Raw genomic sequence first — 23,310 nt, forward strand, 5'->3', positions numbered from 1 at the left:
ACCACACTAATGGGGGGTGAGGATTTAATAAAATGGATATTTGTTAAACCACTGTGCTGTATATTTGAAACCAACACAAGAACAAGACTGTATATCAATGATACTTCAATAAAAAAAAAAAAGTCTTATGTGAACCATTCTTCTCTGGCTACCAACCTACCTCTCTCTCCCCTTTACAGTTCAACTTCACTAAAAAAACTGTGTTGATGCTCCAAATTGTGGTCTGGCCATTCCACCAAAAGAAGTTCCTCCAAGTTACCTAATCCAATTGACATTTTTAGCAGTCCTCTGATTGAATGCTCACAGCAGCACTCAATGCAACACATCCTTTTGAAATACTCTGCCCACTGACTTCAAGATTTTACACACTCCAAGCTTTCCTTCTACCCCTAACTTTTCCATTTTTCTCTTTACAGGCCTATCCTCACCTCCTAAGACACTAAATAGTGACATTTAAGGCTTTGTAAACACAGACCCTCTTTCACGTATCTGTAGCTCTTGTCAGTGAATGGTACCATCATTCATCAGTGAATAGAAACCAGGGAACTCTCTCTTGATACCTTCCCACTTCATCTCCCATCCATCAAGTCCTACGGATTATACTTCCTAAATATTCTGAAAATATCCAGAAAAAAAAATCTGGCTGTTTTTTCCTCTAACCACCTTACCTTCAAGTTACCATCACTTCTCTTTGCATTATGCTATGCTCTACCAGCCTATTTTTGTCTTCACAAGCATGCCGGCCTCCCTCCAATTCATTCTACAAACTGCACCTTAAATAAACCTTTCAAAATACAAATCTCATCATATCACTTCCTTACTGTGTTATTCAATGTCTTTCCATTATTTGAGGAGATAAGGAGCTCTATAATATGGTTCACATTAATGCCTCAAGTGGTCAGACACCTACCAACCTTCTCAAGGATTACCTCACTTCATAATGTCTTTCTTTCCACATTCTCTATTCCAATCATAAGGGCTTGCTTAGGGTATCTAGCACTTGTCATGCTCCCTTCATCCAAATAATATCAACAAATGCTACTTCCTCTACATAAAAAGCTGTTCCCTCATCTCTAAGTCTAGTTAATTCATACTAATTCTTCAGATTTTAACTCGAGTATCAGTTCTTCAGAAGAGTCTCCTTCAAATAACCTAGGTCAATTTTCCCTAGCACAAAGCATACAGCAGACCTCCAATAAATGTTTGCTGAATTAATAAAAAAGTAGATGCAAATAATAAAAATTTGGTAATAGGGAGACTGTACTCAGAGAGTAAATATGCATGTGAAAAATAAGACTTTTTGGTGGAGAAAACAGATAAAGAAGCTCTCATCAAAGACAAGAAAGTTTCCCTCCAGTTATAAAACTCACTGAAAATCTGAAAACCTAGCAAGATTATTTGCTAAAAATGCAAACCTAGTGACCCACAACTGAAAAAATTCAAAGAAAAGAAAAAAATACCATTAACATAAGCATCTAGTAAAACCTTGGGTAATCTTCAAGGGAAAGAGTATTAACTGGTATTAGCCATGCAACTGTAAAACTGAATCCTAAAAGACAAATGAGAATGAACAGTTCTAAGAGTAAAAATTAATGAATTAGAAGTACATAATCATCCAAACTATTATTCATGTGTATGGGGGAAAGGAGGTGGAAGATGTTTTCAGAAACACACGAGAACTCAACACACAAGGACTCATACATTACTTGTCAAAAAATTCAGACAAGCAAACATCCACTATGTTTTAAAATTAAGTTCATTTCTATGACTTGTCATTAGTTTAACTCCAATAACATTACAGAAAAAGTTGGAGGTAACATGCTTTTAAAAAATAATCTAGAAAAATTAAATCTCAAAGATATAAAGTAAAAAGAACTTGGAAATTGGTGAACCATCCCATTTAACACTAGGGAGATATTCCTTCTATATCTTTAGAATCCTCACATCAATAGCTAAATACATATGAAACACCAAAAAAATGGAAATGCCTTTCATATGATTAGATATATCTTGTTATTATTGCTTTTCATGCCATTTAAAATACTACAATGATTTTTATCTCTTATATCTAAGAGTTAGATATATCCAATGTGTGATTTTGGACAACTCCTTTACTAACTTTCCTCACTGATAAATAAGCAACCTGGATTAATTACAATTAATTAAACAATTAACTTATTCTCAGAAATGTATAAGAAATGAGAAGACTTAAGTTCTAGGAATACCTAGGTAAATGGCATTAGGAAATTAATACTTTAAAATGCTGATTAATTTCCTTTTAAAAACTCTTATTTTCAAAACCAATATGAAGATTTTAAGAGATAAACAAAGATTATTTTATTATGTAAAAATCAACACCTAAGGAATGAAAGAGAAAAAAAAGCTGCTACCAACAAGGACTGCAAGCTGGTAGCTAGAATTTGACCTTCACATATATTTCTAGCTCCTCTCCCCCAACATGCATCATTCTCCCAAGTCCCTACTACCCCTTATTAAGAAAGACTTTATAGACCATTTCATCTGTTTTTCCACCATGGCATCTGAGTTTGCATCATTTGGTAAGAGGATGACACCTGCCCTGTAACAGCACACAATCCATGAGGATTTACTCTACTCTGATTTTTCACTCAATAACCACCTCACCCTGAAGTAGCAAAACACAATGATACCTGTAGTAGGTTAAGTAATGGCTCCCAGAGATAATCAGGTCCTAATACTATAAATGTTCTTATTTGGAAAAAAGAATATTTGTAGAATGTGATTAATTTAAGAAACATGGAATGGAGGTATTATCCTGGATTATCTGTGAGCCTCTAAATGTAATCACAAATGTCATTATAAGAGAAAAGCAGAGAATGATTTGACATGCAGGAGAAGGTGATGTGAAAACAGAGCAAAGAAAGGTCTGAAGATGCTGGCTTTGAAGATTACAAGATTATAGTGATGTGGCTACAATCCAAGGAACACTGATGGCCACCAGAAGCCGGAAACAGCCAAGAATGCATTCTTCCCTAAAGCCTCCAGAGTGGGCACATTGCCGCTGATTTCAGCTCACTGAAACTGATTTCAGGCTTGTGACCTCCAAAACTGTAAGAGAATAAATGTGTATGAAAAATAAGAAATTAAAATATAAAAAGTATTGACAGAGCTAAGGGAAGAAATTAAGAGATAAAAATCATTGTAATACTTTAAATGGCAAGAAAAGCACTAACAACAAGCAAAAAACCTACAGAAAATAATCTGTAAGGGCTAAAAAAACAAAATAGGAGAAAAATCATCCAGTATGAAGATAATAAGAATACAGAAATAAAAGTGAGATTGGAGAAAGGTACAAACACTGCAGATACAGAAGTTTAATTAGCACATTGTAAAATGAAAATCAAATATCAGAAGAGAAATTAAACTTCACAGAAGAAATTAATCTTAAACTGAGGGAAAATTTGAACTTGATGATTGACAGCATTCATCAAGTATGAGATAATTTTAGTAGAAACTAACACCAAAGCATAATCTGGTGAAGATAATTTCAAGAATACAAGAATAAAGTCAAATGGAACATGCCAAAAAACAAAAACAAAAACAAAAACACATCAGGCTGGCCTCAAAGTTCTTTGCAATGTCAGATGATAGGTAATAATGAAGTTTTATATATATATATGCTATGGGTAACAGGGAATATTCCAGGAATCCTATACTCAGCAAACTCAGCATCTGTATGTGAAATAACAGAAATATATAATCAAACATGCCAGCACTGTATCATTCATGTGCTGTTTCTGAAAAACCTATGTAAAGACAAATTGATGCAATTAAGAGATGAAGCGAAACAGTAAACTCAATAATGGTGGTGTATGTAAGACTTTGGAGTAGGCAAAATATACTCAGCAAACATAATCAGAAAGGAATCAAGGGTTGCAATTTTAATGTCTGACAAAGGAAATGATATATAAAGAATAAAGCAATAAGTAGAAAGAGTGTGTTTTTAAATTAACGAGGGTACAGTGTAAAATAATTTAACTTATGAATTATGCCAGATAATTCATGGCAAACCTATCAAAAATACTATATGCTGAAGTCAAGACTATGTATTCTGTTCAAACACCCTGAAAACATTAATTAAAAATCAAGCATTTATTGGATTATATATTGGAAAACAAAAGTTATAGTTTTCTAACACGTTCTCATCCCCACACCTGGGGAACAAAAACAGAAACAAAACAAAACAAAGAAACAACCAAATGATACAGACCATACTACCTGATTTTAGTTACAGTAGCAATAGTGTTACTGTATCATTATTTTGCTGGTAACAATAAAGAAAAAAGAAAACTTCAAACATCTGGAAACTGCTTTAAAAGGCATACTGCTAATCACCTTTGCACTGAGTTTGTATATTTTTACAATAACAGAATAGTAAGAACAATGAGAAAAACCTCACATCAAATTCTATGATACATGACCAAACCCTTTTCAGGAAAACTCCCACTTTCTTAGTAAAAAAATGGAGAATCAATATATTAAACATTTAACTCAAGAAGTAAAAACAACCACTGCACACAAAACCTAAGAAAAGCTAAAGGAACATACTATAATACAGAAGGAACATATATTATGAAAGATAAAGGTAAAGATTATGTTAAGTTATATGAGAGGAAATTAGTTAAATAAGTAAACCACTAGTTAGCCTAACTGAGAAAACTATTATTCAAAATTAGAAACCAAATAGGTTATATTCACCTCACATACAGATGTTTCTTTTTTTTATAAAGCACATTGTACAATCTTTTGCTAAAAAATTTGAAAATATGGAGTACACTGACAATGTTCTTGGAAAACAAATTACCAACTTTTTTTCAAGAAGTGATGGAATAAAAACCAGTAACTATGGAACAAAATAAGAAAGTTATCAAAGAACTATCCCTCAAAAAAGCTCCAGAGGTCATGAAAAACAAAAAACAAAAAGGCTGAAGAACCATTTCAGGTAAAGAATACCAAAGAGATGTGACAACAAAAGTGAAATGTGTGTGCACATGCTGGCTTATATGTATTTGTGCATGCAAAGAGAAAATACATGTATGCACACACACACACACACACACACAGGGAAAAAAGGAAGTTTGTGAAACAAATGCGGCAAAATGTTAACAATCAGTCATTTAGATAAACATTGAAGTTCACTGTACCTTTCTTTCAAATTTTCTAAAAGTTTTAATTGCTTTCATAGTAAATTATTAAAAACACAATTTTACAACGAAGGTCTTTTAAGCCTTAAAAAGAACATTTAATTTCCGAATTACCTAAAGAACAGAGAAAAACTTTCCACTTCATTTTATAAACCTGTCATCATCCTGATATAAAATCTGACAAACACAGCACTGAAAATAATACTGTAGTTCAAAAACACCATTAGTGCAGATGCAAAAACCCCTAAGTAAAATATATGCATTTTTTACAAACCACCAAGTAGGGTTCATTTTAGAAATTCAACTAGGAGTTAATATTCAGCAACCTATTAATATAAGCCATCTTTTTAAAAGTTCAAATGAGAACAATAGGATCACGTCTTCATATAGTAAAAGGGGTCTGATAAAATTAATTCCCTAATATGATATATGTATTTCAAGCCAGAGGATGCATCATGATTACAACAATTCCCAGGAAAGAAATAAGAACAAGGATACCTACCCTTACCCCTATTATTTAGCAATGTCTAGAAATAGTGATGAAAGCACTAAGATTAAAATAAAAAAGGCATAAAATTATGAGATCAAATTATTATTTGCAGACAACGACTGTGATGGCAAACTCAATTTCTAAAACATGAGGGAAAAAGTTCAATAACTAAAGTTAATGACTACAGAAAGCCATATAAAAACTATTAACAGTATTCACTTAGAAAATAAAGAAAAAATAACAATAGAAATATATCTAAATAATTAACAAAAACTATTCAGAATCTTTGAGAAAACCTCAGAATAAGAGACACCCTTTTTTTCTGAGATAGGAAGATTCACTGCTGTAGACATTTATCCTCCCTTTATTAATCAATAAATTCAACATAATCACAATTGGGTCTTTTTGTTTCCAGACTTTGATGAAATTATTCCAATATTCATAAGAAAGAATAAATGCTTGAGACTAGCCAAAACATTTTAAAAAGCATTACACCTTGTCATACTTAATATTAAACAATTTCAAATTATGGTATTTAAGAGGGAATATTATTGCAGAAATAAATTCATCAGTGGAATAGAATTGAGACTCCAGAAAGAGAGTGTGGGAACAAAAATTCAATGAACAGTGTAAGAACAGTTGGCCTATTCCACTCCTGCCCTCCAGTGAAGGGTAGGTGAATCCCTATTGCATAACTTAAAATAAATAGCAGGTGATTAAAGATTTAAGGGTGAAATATTAATAACAAAATCATGCAAGTACATCTAGGCAAACAGTTCTATAATCTTACAGTAGGAAAGGATTTTGTACATCAAGGGCAAAAAGGTTAAAGACTGACTCTAAAATGACCAGAGGAATAAAACTTCTAAACTATAAAACAAAGCTCATAGCTTGAGGGCAAATTACCTTTAAAATAAGTATGTCTAATACATGTGATAAAGCTAATATTCCTAAAATAGAGGACTCTTCTAAGATACCAGAATGAACACTTTAAAGGAAAAGAAATGGACAAAAAACATGAACAGACAATACAACTCATGAAAAACAAATAGCCAATAAATAAATGGAGCAATTATACTACACATTAAACACAAATTTTTTATACATTATCAAAGATTAAAAATTTATAATGTCCACTTTTGGCAAAGGAGTAAAGATGTATACTTCTCATAAGTAGAAGAATAAACCAGTACCTTTCTGAAGGATATTGTATGATACACACTAATTTTAAATGTCAACTTCCATTTAAATGGTTTTGTGTATTCACACTTTGAAGTGCCCCTCTTCTCCAAAGGTGTTTTAAAATGAATTAATTATAAAACAGAAAATTAAGAAAACCAAAAACCACCTGCTTAAGATATACTCTTGATATACAAAGTGCTTTGGGAAGCTGAAACTGAGTCTACCGAGCTCAAGTAGCAGAGATGGACAAAGTCTACATCCTGACAGGATCGGAACAGGGACCACTTTTAAATGCCCCAGTGCAAGGCTGGGTTAGAACTCAGGCTCAATGAAACTAATGCTTGGGGTGGAGGGGCTCTTGCTGCCTGTAAAAGGAGCTGGGAAAACCTACTTACTAATGCCTGGGGCTATAGTTTAGATGAAGTAAGGCACCCAGTGAGCAGAAGTATAGACCTTCTTTTAGTCAGTGTCTTATTCCTGGAGAGAGAAGCCTGATCCTGATGTTATCAAGAATCAGGGGAACCAAGTCTCCAATACAATATATGGTTTCAGACTGGGCACCCTGAGGCCAAGATGTAGGTGCATGCATCAGCACTGGATATCTTGCTTTAGAAGAGTGGAAAGAGAGAAAACAGAAAACTTCTATTTAATGAGACAGCAAAAACCAACCTCTAAAACACATGAGGGAAACTACACTAAGATGGACAGCCATCAAAATCAACAACTGTAGGAATTCAATCTAGAAGAAAAAAATAATCTGAAAATAAAATGTGTTTAAGGATTTTTTCCAAAGTTCAAAAGAACCACAGACATGAAGGGACAGAATAAAAACCAGTCAGAAATCAAACCAGAATAGGTGGCTATTAGAGGACAGAGAGAGACACAGAGAATCTGAACATGAGAAAAATACTCACAGAGAAATAAAAACAACTGAGGACATGTAAACTCTAGCGGAACAAAGTCAAGGTGTGAATTAGTAAACTGTAAAATGGTATTTAGCAATTGCCTAGAACATAACAGAGATTAAGAAGGAATGCTGGAAATCAATATTCAAAGACATAAAGGGTAAGAAATTTTCTAGAAAATATGAGTCTTCAGATCAGTTTATTTAAAAGAGTACCTATGGATAACACAATACACACATGGCATATCATGGGAATGTCTTGATAACATTAAGTATGGTAAACAACAAATACTAACATTTATATCACACAATATACAGGACTTTGTCCTGCACATATTTTATATATATCAGCATAATTGCTACAACTCCAATGGTAGATACTATTTCATCATCTGTTTAGAATTTGCCCAAAGTCACACAGTAAATAGTGACAAAAGGATACTGAAAAGGAATCTTTTTAAAAACTATGAAAGAAAAATTATATACAAAGGTTTAACAATTAGGTAGAGACCAGACTTCTCAGAGATCCAAGTTTGCCAAGTTTCATAATACAATGAAATAATTTCTTGAGGGTGCTGATAGGAAGTGGGGGAAGCAACCTATTAACCAAGAATTCTTTATTTGCTAACAAGAGAAAGTAATGTGTAAAACATACTTTCAGGCAAAAACTAAGCACATTTAGAAGCCACATTCCATTACTAAAGGATATACTTTAGCAAGAAAGATGAAGCCAGGAGTAAGATACAAAGAACAGTAAATACACTGGCTGATTAAATAAGGAATTAATTATAAAGAGGAAGATGAAAACTTTTTTGTGCTTCAAAAATATGAAGAAAAATTGTAGGCAATTATACAGATGATGGAGGAATGTTGAACATTTAATCAAGTATAAACTCATAAAAGAAATCACCAAAAACTCAAGGAAACAAGCTGCCCTGAGCAAAAATTAACATAAAAGTTCCTTTTAAGTCATCAGACATGGGAATTAGCATATGTAAGATATAAAATAACTATTTATGAAATGTTTAACAAGATTAAAAAATAAAAAATAAAAAAGAGGAAGAAGAACTTATATATATATAAAATACCAGACAAACTGGGAATGAACTAAATACCACTTTTGGGAAAAAACTTTGATATTAAAAACTCAAAGGAGGACCTAACAGATTAGAAATGAAAGCAGTATTATTATATTATATGTTATATTATGTTATATTATATTAGCTCACCTGAGTTGGATAAACAAAAACAAAATTACATTCATATCATAAAACTTACAACTAAAAGATGAGGGAAAGGGAAAGGAGAAAAAGAAAATCAAATTCTCTGACAGCAGTAAGTAGTATATAAATAATACAGAGTTCTAGGACACTTAAGACTTGGACATTTTTGTGCCCCTAGAAGCCCAGGAACTATGAATGAACCTTGGTCATGTCAACTTCATGGAACACAGCTAGGGTAGTAGCCCCAATTATCAGCATTTATTTCATGGAGAGAATCAGAAAACACTAGTAAAATAATGCTACTTTACTCTATACACGCAGAGCTTAATCTCATTTAACAAATGTTCCTCTGGTATCTCGTATTTTCTAAATATACTTATCATAGCAGCCTTTAAATTCTCACATCTTAAGTTAGAAGTTTCTTATAGGGTCCATTAGTTTGCAGTTCACAGGGCCAAGGCCTCTAGAACATTCCTCCAACTCTTCCTCAGGACTAAAATACTTCCATGGGTTTCTCTGGTTAAATATTGTTTTCATAAAGCTCAATCCTTTAGTCAGTTAAATCAACAAATACTCTTTATTAAGTCTCTCCTACAATATAAATAATCTATAAAATGGTCATGAAAATGTATACAGAGTTCTTTCGTAAAGAAAGGAATAGTTTTTATTCAAACAAATTATATACACATTTTCTAAATGTTTCCAATAGTATAAACATTTATTTAAATCAAACAACACATTTTATCTGTTAATGAATTTCAGTTGTTTTAAAGAAAATGTGACCTATCTTCATCACCTGCTCCTTAAAAAAGTTATATACAAGTATTTCAGGCAATATTTCTGGTAAGGAAATGAACACAGGGTTTTAAACATATCATCCAAGTGATGTTTAAAAAACCCAGGTTTAACAGTTCCCATAAGTCTGCACTCCCCTCCTCCCAAATTTCTGGTTTGCTTACTAGAGGACTTTATTGACTTTAAAGCTGTATGTAGTATTCTGGTTCTTTGGGGGCACTTTGGCTGTCTGTCCCTGAAGTCTAACAATTCTAATCAAACCAGAAGTTTCTGATCTATCAAATCAAATCAGATTTTCTCTGGTAGCAGTAACTTCTCTATTAGCACCATTCTCCAGCTAAGTTTAGGCCTCCAAGGCAACCCAGTGAGGATGGGGGCACCCAGAAGAGGATTCTGCCCCTCCAACTTGAAATCCCAGGGAGACAATGTCATTTAATTTTCTGTTGGATTCCTCTTAAGTATAATTCCAAGATGTATGGGTTTCCCTTCTTGCACTGGTTCAAACCTGAAGATCTTCTAACAACCCAAAACACAGCACATGACTACGGTTCAGTTTCAAAACACCTACAAAGTTCTGTAAAAAAATATAAATTGTCTTCTTGCAAATTTTATACCATTTCCATTCCTGCTCTTATCACTTTGTCCCTTCCCAGACGAGCAATCTCTTCTTCTATTTTCCATTCCTTGCTACTTTCCTCATTCTTGGGCTTAGGGGAGTAGGAAGGTAGAGATCAGGCAAACTGGCTGCAAAGGGAAACATTTCAGTTAACAGATGAGTTTGAGAGGTAGAAGAGAAATGGCTACTAACAGCAACATTTTAGGGAAAGCGGAGGAGCTAAGCTATAAAATGAGGCTAAATTATTCATAACTGACATGCATGTGATATACAGGATATTTATAAAGGCTAGAAATCACTGATCAAAAGCTATCTAGATTCCATCTATTATGAAATATCCAAAAGGCAAATCTACAGAAACAGAAAGTAGAGAGTGGTTGATAAGGGCTGGGAGAAGAGAATGGGGAGTTTAATGCTAATAACTACAAGCATTCTGGGCTGATGAAAATGTTCTAAAATTGAATTGTGGCAATGGTTGCACGATTCTATAAATATACTAAAAAGTACTGAGCTGTAAACTTTAAATGGGTGAATCCTATGCTATAAGGTACATCTCAATAAAATCATCTTGAAAGATTAATGGTTTATATGGCTTTCTGTATCTATATTTCATTTCTTCATAAAACAGGTTAAAAGAGAACTATAGAGTTTATGTAGCAGTGAGAAATACATTAACATTTTTTTAGATAAAGTTACAGCTGAACTCTGAAAATTTCTCAACTGCCCAATACTTCAACTTACAGCTTCAACTAAATATTTACTTCACTTTTTCAATATGAGATTACTTAACCTTTTCCAACAAACCAAATTTCATACAAATGAATTCTACTGCAAAATACTGAGTAAATACCCTAACTTATATGTCCTAAATGAAAACCTTAGACATGAAATTGGAAAAAGTAAACCAAAATTGACCAATCAAACCAACCAAAGTAAGTCAAATAAAGCTCTTGTATGCTAAATAGTATTTCTGTAAAACCCATGACACAGGTCATTTTTTTCCTACCAAAAATTATTCAGAAATATTCTTTACAGAATTAGGTAAAAATTCACAAGTACACAAACCACAGTCAGTTTGCACATAGCAGCAGTTTTAATTTCACAAAGTGTGTGTGAGACAGTTTGCCATCTTTAATGTTTCCTTCATGTTTCACGTTTTTTTATGTACCAACATCTTTTAGACGTACTGTGATCTGAATGACATACTTCACAAGGTAGTGTTCTTAAATTTCTACAAAGGTATGTATCTGCATAATTTTAAGAGTAAACTTTAGAAGTATGTAATTGCCTGAAAAATATCTAAGCTAAATTTAGCTGGAGTGTTCTAGTGGCTATAAAGATTAGATACTGACCTATTTTCACTAATAATTATAGCACAAGCAAATACTGAAAAGCTTTAGATGACACAGAGCTAGTTTTTAAAGTTTTCTAAGAATGTTCTAGTATCTGCAATCCTAATTTGCCTAATTTCTTAACTCATTCAAATTTTCAGTGTTGGATGACTTGTGTACAGACTGAGAAGTGGATTCAATTCCCAGTTTTGCTACGTTTTAATCCTCGTGTATTTGAGGATTCAGACTCCGAATTTCTGACCCAGAAAACAGTAACTGACTGTCTTGGCCAATCCATTCTTTTTTCTTTTGCTTAAAACAAACATAATCCCTCATACAGAGCGTTTGTAAGTGTTTGCTGATAACCTTGTATATTAAGTTGAAAGAAGGGAAAATAAAATGTATTAAATATTTAAGATGGCAAAAACTAAATTCAGACAAAAATATGTGGGAATTCTAAGTATTTTACACATATAAAATGTCCCTGCTGGAATAAAGGGCCAAAAACTTTTTGCCTCTAAGAGACAGACTTCCATCCATACAATAACTAACGTTCTTTAAAAGAGAATCAATCACTGAATATATAAATTGTGATATGGAATGCTTTGTGTATATGGAAAAGAGTGCTGGGGAAGAGAAAAAAAATTTTAGAGTGAAAATTCTATCTTTCTAATAGCTTAAGAAATAACACACACACACATATACACTTCATTAGCTATTGATTAACCATTGGGCTAAATGACGTGGCCCAAAACAATCTCTCAACTCTCTGTCACTTCTTCCACCCAGTTCTCAGTCTCAGGAAACAGATCTACCTTTAGTCATAAGATCACAGAATCCTGTATTTCCCTTATCATAGCACAAAATCCTGTGAATTACCTCTCATTTTAGATTTTAAGATCCATGAGGGAAGAAGATCATATCCTTTTTCTTCAGAGTGCTTAACACATAGTGACACTTGATTAATATGTAGGACAAATGAATGACAGCCATCACCAGAAATTCTCCCATGTCAACAGATTTAGGGATTCTTTTCTACCCAGGAAAAGGTATTCCCACAGAAGTTGACTTGTAAACAAACTATATCCTGCAAACAAACTAACCATTTCCATTTTGTTATTCTATAGAATACACAGGTTAATTTTTTAAATTGCTACAGAAATATAACTGATTTCCAATTAGAAAATTTGAACCCTAAAGCAAATCTGCAGCTTAGCAATCAAAAACTTTATTTTCAGATTACTGTTCATTAATGACTTAAAATAAGTTTCTGACCATAATGAGATACACTCTCTCATTACTGAAAAATGCCATGTAAGATATACTGGAGGGAACCAAGAGAAAAGATGTAGCTTTGACCAGGGGGTAGAGCCCACACATTCCCTTTCCTTGAGCCATTTACTTATTCATCTATCTGTTTATTTATTCAAAATTCATCAATGGGTAAAGTTTTTTAAAAGTCTTTTCTATGTGAGAGGCAGAGTGAAAAGTAATTTAGACGCAAAAGAAAAATTTCTGGGAGCTAGGAAATCCACTTTCAATGTATTTCAGACAAAAATAACTTCAACTTAGTCTGGGAGTTTTACTGTATAAATAAATAATCCCATTTGCACTTAAGTAGCTCCTTATTCTGACTGTAGTAAACTAGTACAAGATCACACTAGATGGCTGACTAGTTGTTGAAGTACTTGCTTATATTATCAGGAAGCCTTTACACAGATGGAGAAAAAGATGACAAATATGGAGTAATACCGGGTTAGGCTCTGAGTTGACAACAGAACAAAAGCTGCCACTTCTAAGATCAGCCCCCAGACATCCAAAACAGCCTTACAGACTCTCAGTAAGGACAATACAGGCATAGCTTAGAAATATTGCAGGTTCACTTCCAGATCACTGAAATAAAGTGAGTCAAATGAATTTTTTTGGTTTCCCAGTGCATATGAAAGTTCTGTCTACTATACTGTACTCTATTAAGTGTACAAGAGCATTATGTTTTAATATGTACATACCATAATTAAAAAATACCTTATTGCTAAACAAATGTTAATCATAACCTGAGCTTTCAGCAAGTCATAATCTGATCTCAGATCACCATAACAAATATAATAATGAAAAAGTTTGAAATATTGTGAGAATTACCAAAACATGACAGACACACTCACTTAGTGAGAAAATGCTGTTGGAAAAATGACATCCATATATTTACCTAACTCAAGCTTGCCACGAACTTTAAATCTGTAAAAAAACACAGTATCTGTGAAGCCTAATAAAGTGAAATACAATAAAACTGGGAATGCCTATATTCCACTGCTTTACGAAAAATTGAAAATTGTATTTACTACCTATTTACAATCTGAAGCATGACGGCATTCGGAAAAGATGTTTTTGTAAAGCCTGGTTAAGTTATGCCATTCTGTTTGCAAAAACAAAAACAAAAAGAAAACATACTTGCCTATTCTTATCACTGACATCTGCATTTTTGACTTTTGGTAACAATGATAGGTTAGCAAGCTGCATCTCCTATAGATATACTACCAAATACGACAATTTTTTACCACTCATGCTAAAGAAAAGAGACATTAATTCAAAGTCAGTAATAAATTTTGTGCCCTTATTCTTTGAGACAGTACAGTTCTTGAATAATGTACACTTTAAATAATTAAACCATATACAGCATTACTTAAAACAAAAACACCCTGTTTATTTGCATCCCTGACTGAGATAGTCACATCACAGGTGAATAAAAAGTACCAGCCTAAATCTAAACTAGATTATACATGACCTATACTCTCTGATATTCTCCTATATTTCTGGCTTGCATTCAGTTTTGTCATGTATTCATCACAAAATGGGCAGGAAGACTATAAAGATTAAACAATCATATATTGAGTACCTATTTAAAATAAATGAAACCTGGCCCTGCTTTTAAGGAAATATATTTTTAATAAATCTTAATACTGAAATGTTCCATTTATAGTATAACCTCTGTTGTAGGCCCAATTCGGTGACTTATGTTTAAGACTACCTTCTTAAACTCAATAAATTTCATCTGAATAAAAGACTGATGAAATCATATGTCAGTGGGTTATAAAGTAGCAAACATGAGCAAAATAAGCCATAAGGCATAACTGTGTATGGCTTGTGGGACTAGTTGTTTTATAGCTATGTCTTACATGGTTTTTTTTTGGTATCATTAATCTACAACTACATGAGTAACGTTATGGTTACTAGACTCCCCCCATCATCAAGTCCCCACCACATACCCCATTACAGTCACTGTCCATCAGGGTTGTAAGATGCTATAGAATTCTACTTGTCTTCTCTGTGTTGTACAGCCCTCCCCGTGTCCCCCCCTTGTTTGCTAATTGTAATGCCCCTTTTTCCCCCTTATCCCCCCCTTCCCATCCACCCGCCACAGTCCCTTTCCCTTTGGTAACTGTTAGTCCATTCTTGGGTTCTGTGAGTCTGCTGCTGTTTTGTTCCTTCAGTTTTTTTTCTCTGTTCTTATACTCCACATATGAGTAAAATCATTTGATACTTGTCTTTTTCGGCCTGACTTATTTCACTGTTATATGCTTTTTAACACTAAAAAATTTAGTTGTTCTTCTTGGTGAAAAGTTCTCAAGGGAGCTGACATGCCATATGATACTGTACTTACCAAATTTAGTATATACTTCTACCTCAGTTCCCAACTCAATCACAAGATTCATTCTGGGTGCAATGGAACTGTAGTCATATCCTTCATATACAAAGATTTTCTAGCCCATCACAATTGCCAGCAGACTTTCTTTCAGCAGTAAGTATAAAACTGCAGTGACATACATATATAATTACTATGACAAGACCAAGGACATGTGTTGGGCTTCTGTTAGTAGCTGTGAAACTCTGGATAAGTAATTTAACCCCTTCTCAATTTCCTCATCTGTTGAGACATAGGTAATAATAGCATCTATTTCAGAGAGACAGATATGAAGATTTAATGAGACAGTACTTGAAATTTTCTATGATAATGCCTGGCATATAAGTGCTTGATAATGTTAGCTATCATTGTTACTAGCTAATGTCAAGACTAGAAAAACTTAAGAGACACAAAAGAATCAAAGTCATGATACTGATCTCATTAGTATCGTCTTCCAATAAATGGATCTAAGCAGCCAGACTTCCTTATAACATTATCCACTTAAAAAGTCAATGAAGGAAACTTAACCATGTATTTTCTAAATACTGGAAATAGTTGAACAGTTTGATAATGTTTAAAGTTTAGATTAGTTGTTTATATGAACACAGACTATCCATATATTAGACATATGTTTTATTCAAATTAAATCAGTTGATCTCCTTTCTTTCTAATTACTATGATTCCACAATTCCTCTGTTTAAAAGGAAGCCTAGTTCATAATAATATTTGCAAATACAACTTTGGAAAAAGATGCATGACTATGAATGTCTTGTTAAGCCTTGAAGCCAAATCATGGGAAGTTAAAATTAAATCATGAGATCTGGAACTAGTCAACCTAATTTTCTGTACCAACATAAGAACTCTGCAACCTTTCAGATTTGTATAATCTTCATACTTAAATATCCAGGCTCAGCCAAAAAAAAAAAAACATAGGAAAAGAAAGATGTCTGTTCCTGAAAGCTCTTAACATCTTCCACCACCTCCTACAGCAATTACTTCCATTCTCACATTTTGCCTAATAATTACAAAATATCTGAATTATTTACTATCCACAAGGCACTGTGCTAGGAGCCTTTGGGTATAACAAAAAGTTATTGTATTTTTCTCTTCAGAATTTTAAAACTGAACTGAACACACAATTTTAATTAAAATATAAATACCTACCAGTAAAGTACATGATTAAAGAAGCCATACAAATAATATAATAGATACTGCTGTAGCAATAAAGTGAAAGGAGAGATGAAATGTTGGTGATCAGGGAAGTCTTTGTGGAGTAGGAAATATTAGAAATGAGCTTTGATAAAGAAAAAATAAAAAGCTGGAGAAGGAAGGGCAAGAATTCCAAGCTACCAATTGTCATGAGCAAAGATCCACAGAGAGAAAAGTACAGGGTTTGTTCCAGAGATGGCAAGTGTATCATTTCAGTTGAAACAAATCTCTCCTGAGGTCTAAATCAAGAAAAATGTCAAAAGCTGAACCAAGAATTCTAAACTTTATTCTAGAGGTAAAATAAGTATATTGAAAAGAGAAATAATATAATAAAAATAGAATTCCAGGAAGAATTTTGTGATGATCTATAGAATGGGGAGGGAGGTAACAAAATGTAAGTGGGAAAGATCCATTGGAGGGTTTAAAAACCATGGTTTGGGTATGTAGTAGTAAGACCTGAACTATTCCAGTGCAATTTTTCAATGTAAGACCCATACATAAAGCTTTAATGCCTTTTATGGAGACTCACTATTTTTGTTTTTTAAACAGGAAGAACTGAGTTAATTAGAACTTTTTGCATCTTTTTCAGTAGCAGTATCTTCTTGACCATTTCTAGCCATGACCTGTAACTCCTCTTTAAAATACCAAATCTAATCTTTCCGCATTTACTGATCATTCTAGTCTGAACATTCACCTTTGCTTTATTACTCTCTCTTTATCCTCTGATTAACCATGTACTCATACCTAATCATTAACTAAAAACCAAGACTTCTCTCCAGCTTCATACAAATAAATCTACTGATATTCAACCTTCTCTTCCGTTACCTCTTTCAGTCTATTCAAATCCAAGTTCCTTATACCCACAAACTTTACAACTCCTCCCAAAGTCCCTCTCAGAGTTTGACTTCCAAGCTCACTGGTACAACTACACTAACAGATAACCATCTCATACCCATTAAGCCTCTATTTCCCTAAGTAACTCAATATTTCATATACAGTTGACCCTTGAACAACATGGGGTTGAACTGTACAGGTCCACTTTCAAGCACATTTTTTCCCCCAGGAAATATATTGGAAAATAGTTTTGGAGAGATTCCTAACAATTTTGAAAGTACATTCTCTTTTCTCCAGCTTACTTTATTGTAAGAACACAGCATGGAATACATATAACAGAAAATATGTGTTAATCGACTATATTAGTAAGGCTTCTGGTCAACAATAGGGTATTAGTACTTAAGTTTTTGAGGAGTCAAAAGTTATTTGTGGAATTTTAACTGCACAAGGGGTCAGCGCCACTAGAGCCCCACACACCTTATTAAAAGGTCAGCTGTACTCTATTTTAAAATTGCTACCATTTTTTTGGTATTTCCTTCATGATAGAATGTATGTCAAGAATTTTACATAATTATGAGAAAGGTTTTTCCTTTGATGGGGAAAGAAAATTGAGGCTTAGAGAAATCAAGGAGCTTGCCCAAGCTCACCCCACTAGAAAATTCTACTAACTTCCCTTCTCTGGAACCTTCAATGTGGCTCTACTGACTATGTACTCAGAAGCATTTCCTTTAGTCCTTCATTAAGAATATCAACCATTTGAGAATTAATATTGATTTCATTCTTCAATCTGAACAATGATAGTTGAAGACATAAACTTGTTCAAACTGTTTACTTCTGAAACTTTGGGAATAAGAAAATGAATTTCTTAAATCTTTTCTGAATGCTTTAGAAGACACTCTTGTATTAGAAGACAACTACAAATATTTATAAGGTGTCTCTTAATTCTAGGAATCTGAACCACAAGTGTTAGCATTCAGTTTTTTGAATTCTGTCATCAAACTGGGAAAAATCCACTCAGGAGTATTTTGAAAAGAATTTTTTTTCTACAGACATGTTACTTAGATTCTCTGAGCCTGTATTTCTTCACTTGTAAAACAGAGATAGCATCAAATACTTTAGAGGGTTACGATGAAAACACAAGTAAATGGTCAATAAATTTTGGCTATTACTCGCTTTCTTCTGTATCCAGAAGTAGTTTGGTCTCATAGGATTTTAATTCCAATCATATCAGCCATAAAAACTCTAATGACTATGAACCCAGATCCTAAATGTGAATGCTACATAAATTTGGTCTACAGATTTCAAATGGACATGAAAAGGTCAAAATCATCAAGGAATATATTCTGGAAACTCATAGCAATATAAAATTGTTATTTAAGTAATATGGAGCTCATTAGACATTTGAAAGAGCATAAGAAGAAAGAATATCATCAACTTTTTGATTTTGATGTAATTTAACCCAAGCTTCTTTCACAGGTGGTAAATAATTCCAGGTGGAAAGTCTAAGAATTTATACTTCCTGGCTAATTGTGAAATAATAAATGAAGCAACTGAATTTTAAAAATTTTGATAGCATTACTTGAGATGGGACACAGAACATATTCTACATAAAGTTACTACCCAAGGTATGAGAAGACACAGACTTTTACCAGTGGCCTCATAACACTTTCCCATCTTACAAAGCCCATGTATTTCACAGGGCCACACCTTGTTCTTACCTCTTGGCTTAATTCATAGGACTCTACCTGAGTACTTTCTTATATGGCTGCCTCTTTCTTCTGATTTGATTAAGGATAGAAAGTCGTCAAGAGTACCACTCAGATGCCCAAGCAAGAGTTAATCATTTAGGGGGATCATCAAAATGGTACCTTATAATTAATTTTTTCTACATGATTACAGACTTACACCTTAAGAGATTAATCCAGCTCTCATGGGTGAGCATCTTAGGGATAACAAGCTCCCTGTGGACATATGTCAGTCTTTATTTTTACATTATTTAGTAAATAAGCATTTATAGTTAAACTGGAATTAGCCACACATTCTATTAGCCACTACAATAAACAATCAAGGTATAATCTGAACAAATTCAAATACTAGATTTCTGGTAACTGCTCAGCAATATTCCACATGTGACAAGTTGTAGATTTCCTTGAAAACAAAAATTTGGCATTACGGAACAAATTTTCGAACAAAGGGTTATTAACAATTCAAGATAAGCAAGACCCACCCCGAACTGACAAAAAACCTTCATGTGTTCTTATAATGCTCTTCACATCAAATTACCAAGGGTCCTGAGCTTGTTCAAACCTGTAGTCTCAACCACCCTTTTTCTCTTGTGGAATCTCCATCCTCCTTCCTCCCAAGAATTTTCTGGACTTCCCAATCCCAACAGAAAAAAATCAGTAAAGGATACCTATAGGAATACCTTTCCTACAGGTCACCAACTTATGATTCTTTTAAATAAGACAAAACCCAGAAAGAAAATAAGTTTTAGAAGACTGAAGTATCTAAGTGACTGACACATACCAGGCATTGGTCAAGGTATACTGAACAATGTTAAGAGAATTAAAAATTTTTAAATTGAATGGTGCCTCTGATGATATACTTTAACCCTTAGGCTTTACTGTTTTGCAAGCTGACTTGAAAGATTAAAGGACTTGGACACAGATATTTTGGAGCACAGCCATCAGTAAACAATTCATGTCTCCTAGTGCAATGTTCCCTTTCAACAGGTTATACAGTAATTATGGTTATCACTTCATACCTTTAACTAAAATATTAAAAGATACAATCCATGTTTACACACATACGCACCCCTACAAAAAGAAATTTTTATGACTCCAGCATTCAACCGTTTTACTTCTCAAATATATACTGGTTAGCTAAACTTTACCAGTCTTAATATACCTTTTCCATAATATAATTACTTCACTGATGTGAAAATGTTTAATAATATAAAACAAAAAATGTCTTCAGCATTTCATTATATGCATGTGCAGTTTATTATAGTCGTGATAATGTGGTGCTGCTATGATTTGCAAGGCTTAAAGCAATCATCCCTACATGACTGAAAGTTTAACCAGATATGTTACACGTTAAGAACAGAACTGTAACATGAGGAATGTTTCTGTTTCAAATTATATTGGCAAAGGAAACAAAATCAGTAAAAGTAACAACTATGATTAGAAAACAGGTGGAGTGGGTCAGTATCTCCCTAGTCAATTTTCTAATATGTAGAGAGTTACAGAAATAAAATCTTTAAAAAAGGCCCAGTATGTAAATAGATACAAGTATAAAAGTGAAATTGTTCCAATTAAAGAGGAGTTGAGGAGCAAGCCCTGCTGGACACCTAGAGATCTGAAACCCCTAACGCTCAGTAGAGTTCGGTTTAAATCAATCAATCCTCGGACTCTTCAGAGCTCTTTGCATTTACAAGTGATTGTGTGTAAAATCCGACGTGAAAATTTGAAAAAATTAGGCCATTCTCCTCAGAACAATTTATTCTGATTTCTTTCAATAATGTCAAAATGATCTACTCTGGGAAGTACTACCCATCTCCCATGGATTTTTACACCTTCCCTACTCTTCCAATCCCATAGAATGCATTCGTCTCATTATTCCCATAAGCAGAAAACTTAAGAGCTGGGGGTGCGCATAGATGTCTGGGCTTGGACAATTTAAGCCTGATCTTTGGATCTGTTAAGTACCTTGCAGTGCTTGAGGAGATAGAAGGAAAAATACCTCTGGTGATGAAATTTTCAAAACGCGCCTAATACTGCGGTTGATGGAATACTCTCCACAGCCGTCTTTCCAGAAAATACTTAAAATCTACAAGCAGAACAGAACCATACCGCAACCAAACTCTAACACCAAGAACTTCTACCCACAATTTACACTGTTATAGAGTCGAGAAATCAGTGTGATTACTTCAATGGATTTGTTCGATGTCTTAATAATGAATGAATTGGAGGCATCAGTGACGACATGCGTTCTGAAGGAACCTCACTCTCAGATCTGCCCCCTATAAAACCTGAAGCAAATTCTCCAGAATTTGGTGTTTTGAAGCTACGTCCGGTCCAAAGAAAGCCTCCCTCTTTCCCCCAACCGGCCTCCTTCCAGGGGTTGGAGCCCAGGGCGGCCGGGACGGCGCAGTCGGACGGGTAGGGGCGCTAGGCGCCGCGACGCCCCCTCTCAGCTCGCGAAAAGTTCCGCCCGCCGCTCTCCTGCCGGCGGCCCTCGCCCGTGTCGCCGCCAGACACCTCACCAGGCCTCGGCGGCGGGAGGGTCATGCCCCCTCCCCAAGCTGCCACAACAAACACTCCGCCCCCGCCTCCCCGCCACCGCCCTCGCGGAGCTTTAACCCCTTGCCGCCCGCCGCCCGGCTCCGGGGAGGAGGCCGGGCCAGGGGGTGGAGTTGTCGCGTCTCCTCCCGGGAGCGCCCGGGCAGACGCCCGGCTTGTTTACAGGCCCCAGGCCCAGGCCTGGCTGCTGCCGCGCAGGCCCGCGCCGCCCGCCCGCCCTTGGCCCGAGCTTCGCGCTTACCCGGAGCAGCCGCCGGCGGGCAGGTCCTAGGTCCACCGAGGCGAAGGCGGCGACGGCGGCCGGCCAGGGGGCGGGAAGGGGGTCACCGCGGCGGCAGCTGGCCAGGGCAGGCCGGGGAGGGGGCCGAGGGGAGGAGCCGGGCTGAGTCCGGGCCCCCGGCTCTCGGAGCCCTCGAGACTCAGATCATCCGGGCGTTGGAGCGGGAGGCGGAGAGCGGGTCCAAGGGGAGGAGGAGGAAGAGCCGAACATTCATCGCTTTCGCGCCCCACCTGCCTGAGGTTGCCCCCCACCCCCCCTCCCCAACCACCCGTTCCCTAGATGCAGCCGCCCGAGCAACTGAAGCTGAGGGCCGGGCAGGAGCCGAGACCACAGCTCCCTCGCTCCCGCGCGCGCTCCCGCCCGAAGCGCCGCCGTCGCCTCGAGCGCGTCCCCGCGCAGGCGCGCTCACGACGGGGCCGTGCTGCCCCTCCCCCACTCCTCCGCCTGCCCCGCCCCGCCGGCTCCGCGGCCTCTACAGCTGCGGCGCGGCAGAGCAGCTGGAGAGACCCGGATGTTGTTGAGCAGGAACTGCAGCCTGGGCCGGCGGCGGGGGAGGGGCGCCCTCAGATGACGTCGCTGTCCTGCCCAGCTCCTTCTGCTCCTGCCGAGGCCGCAGGGAGCCTCCGAATCCCGGATCGGAATCCGGACCGGGGCCTTTACGCCGTGGCGCGTGGGGCTGGACAGAGTGTGCGACTAAGAGCCTCGGGACTCGAGAGCCTCTCCCAGCCCTGCAATCTGCCTAGCCGGGACTCGGAAGCTCCCCATAGGGCGACAGTGCCTCCCGCCCCTGCCCTTCCACTCATCTGCAAGTACACACCCTACTCCATGCGTAGGCGCGGTCCGCAAAGCATCGAGGACTGACCGAGAGCTTTCAACCTCTCTCCGGCGCAGTCGCTGCGTGATCGCTGCCTGGCTCTGTGAACTTACGGTCTGTTCCGGGCAGCCGCCAGGCCGCCTCCCCCAGGGCCGTAAGCCTCCAGTTATTCTCCCCCAGTGACCCCGGGAGGCGCACGCAGGTGTCCCAGCCACACACCTAGCGTCTGGAAAAGCAACACACGCAATCTACCGACATCCACCCACACCCAAGTGCAACTGATACACGCCCGGGGCACATGTTCTGAGTTTCTGGCAAGTCTCTTGTCCAGCTCCTGGGATTCCACATTGCGTTTATTTGCACAAATGAGTCAATCACGTGAGTCTGTCACTGGGGGCCTCCAACGACCCCCAGTGAGGTTAAAGGAACGGAGGATTTTTCAAAATCTGGAGGATAATCGGCAATGTAA

At 36.3% G+C, this 23,310-nt stretch overlaps 1 protein-coding gene across 1 annotated transcript in view; it reads right to left on the reverse strand.

Moving 5' to 3' along the window:
* Positions 1 to 22,192, reverse strand: part of PPM1A (protein phosphatase, Mg2+/Mn2+ dependent 1A) — a 45,929-nt gene extending 23,737 nt beyond the window's left edge. The window contains exon 1 of the mRNA XM_017662593.3: positions 21,989 to 22,192. The gene's annotated coding sequence lies outside the window, so the exon portion shown is untranslated. The remainder of the gene's footprint in view (positions 1 to 21,988) is intronic.
* Between the last annotated feature and the right edge of the window lie 1,118 nt (positions 22,193 to 23,310).

The sequence above is a fragment of the Manis javanica genome, chromosome 8 (genome assembly GCF_040802235.1).
Source record: "Manis javanica isolate MJ-LG chromosome 8, MJ_LKY, whole genome shotgun sequence".
Classification (NCBI taxonomy): domain Eukaryota; kingdom Metazoa; phylum Chordata; class Mammalia; order Pholidota; family Manidae; genus Manis; species Manis javanica.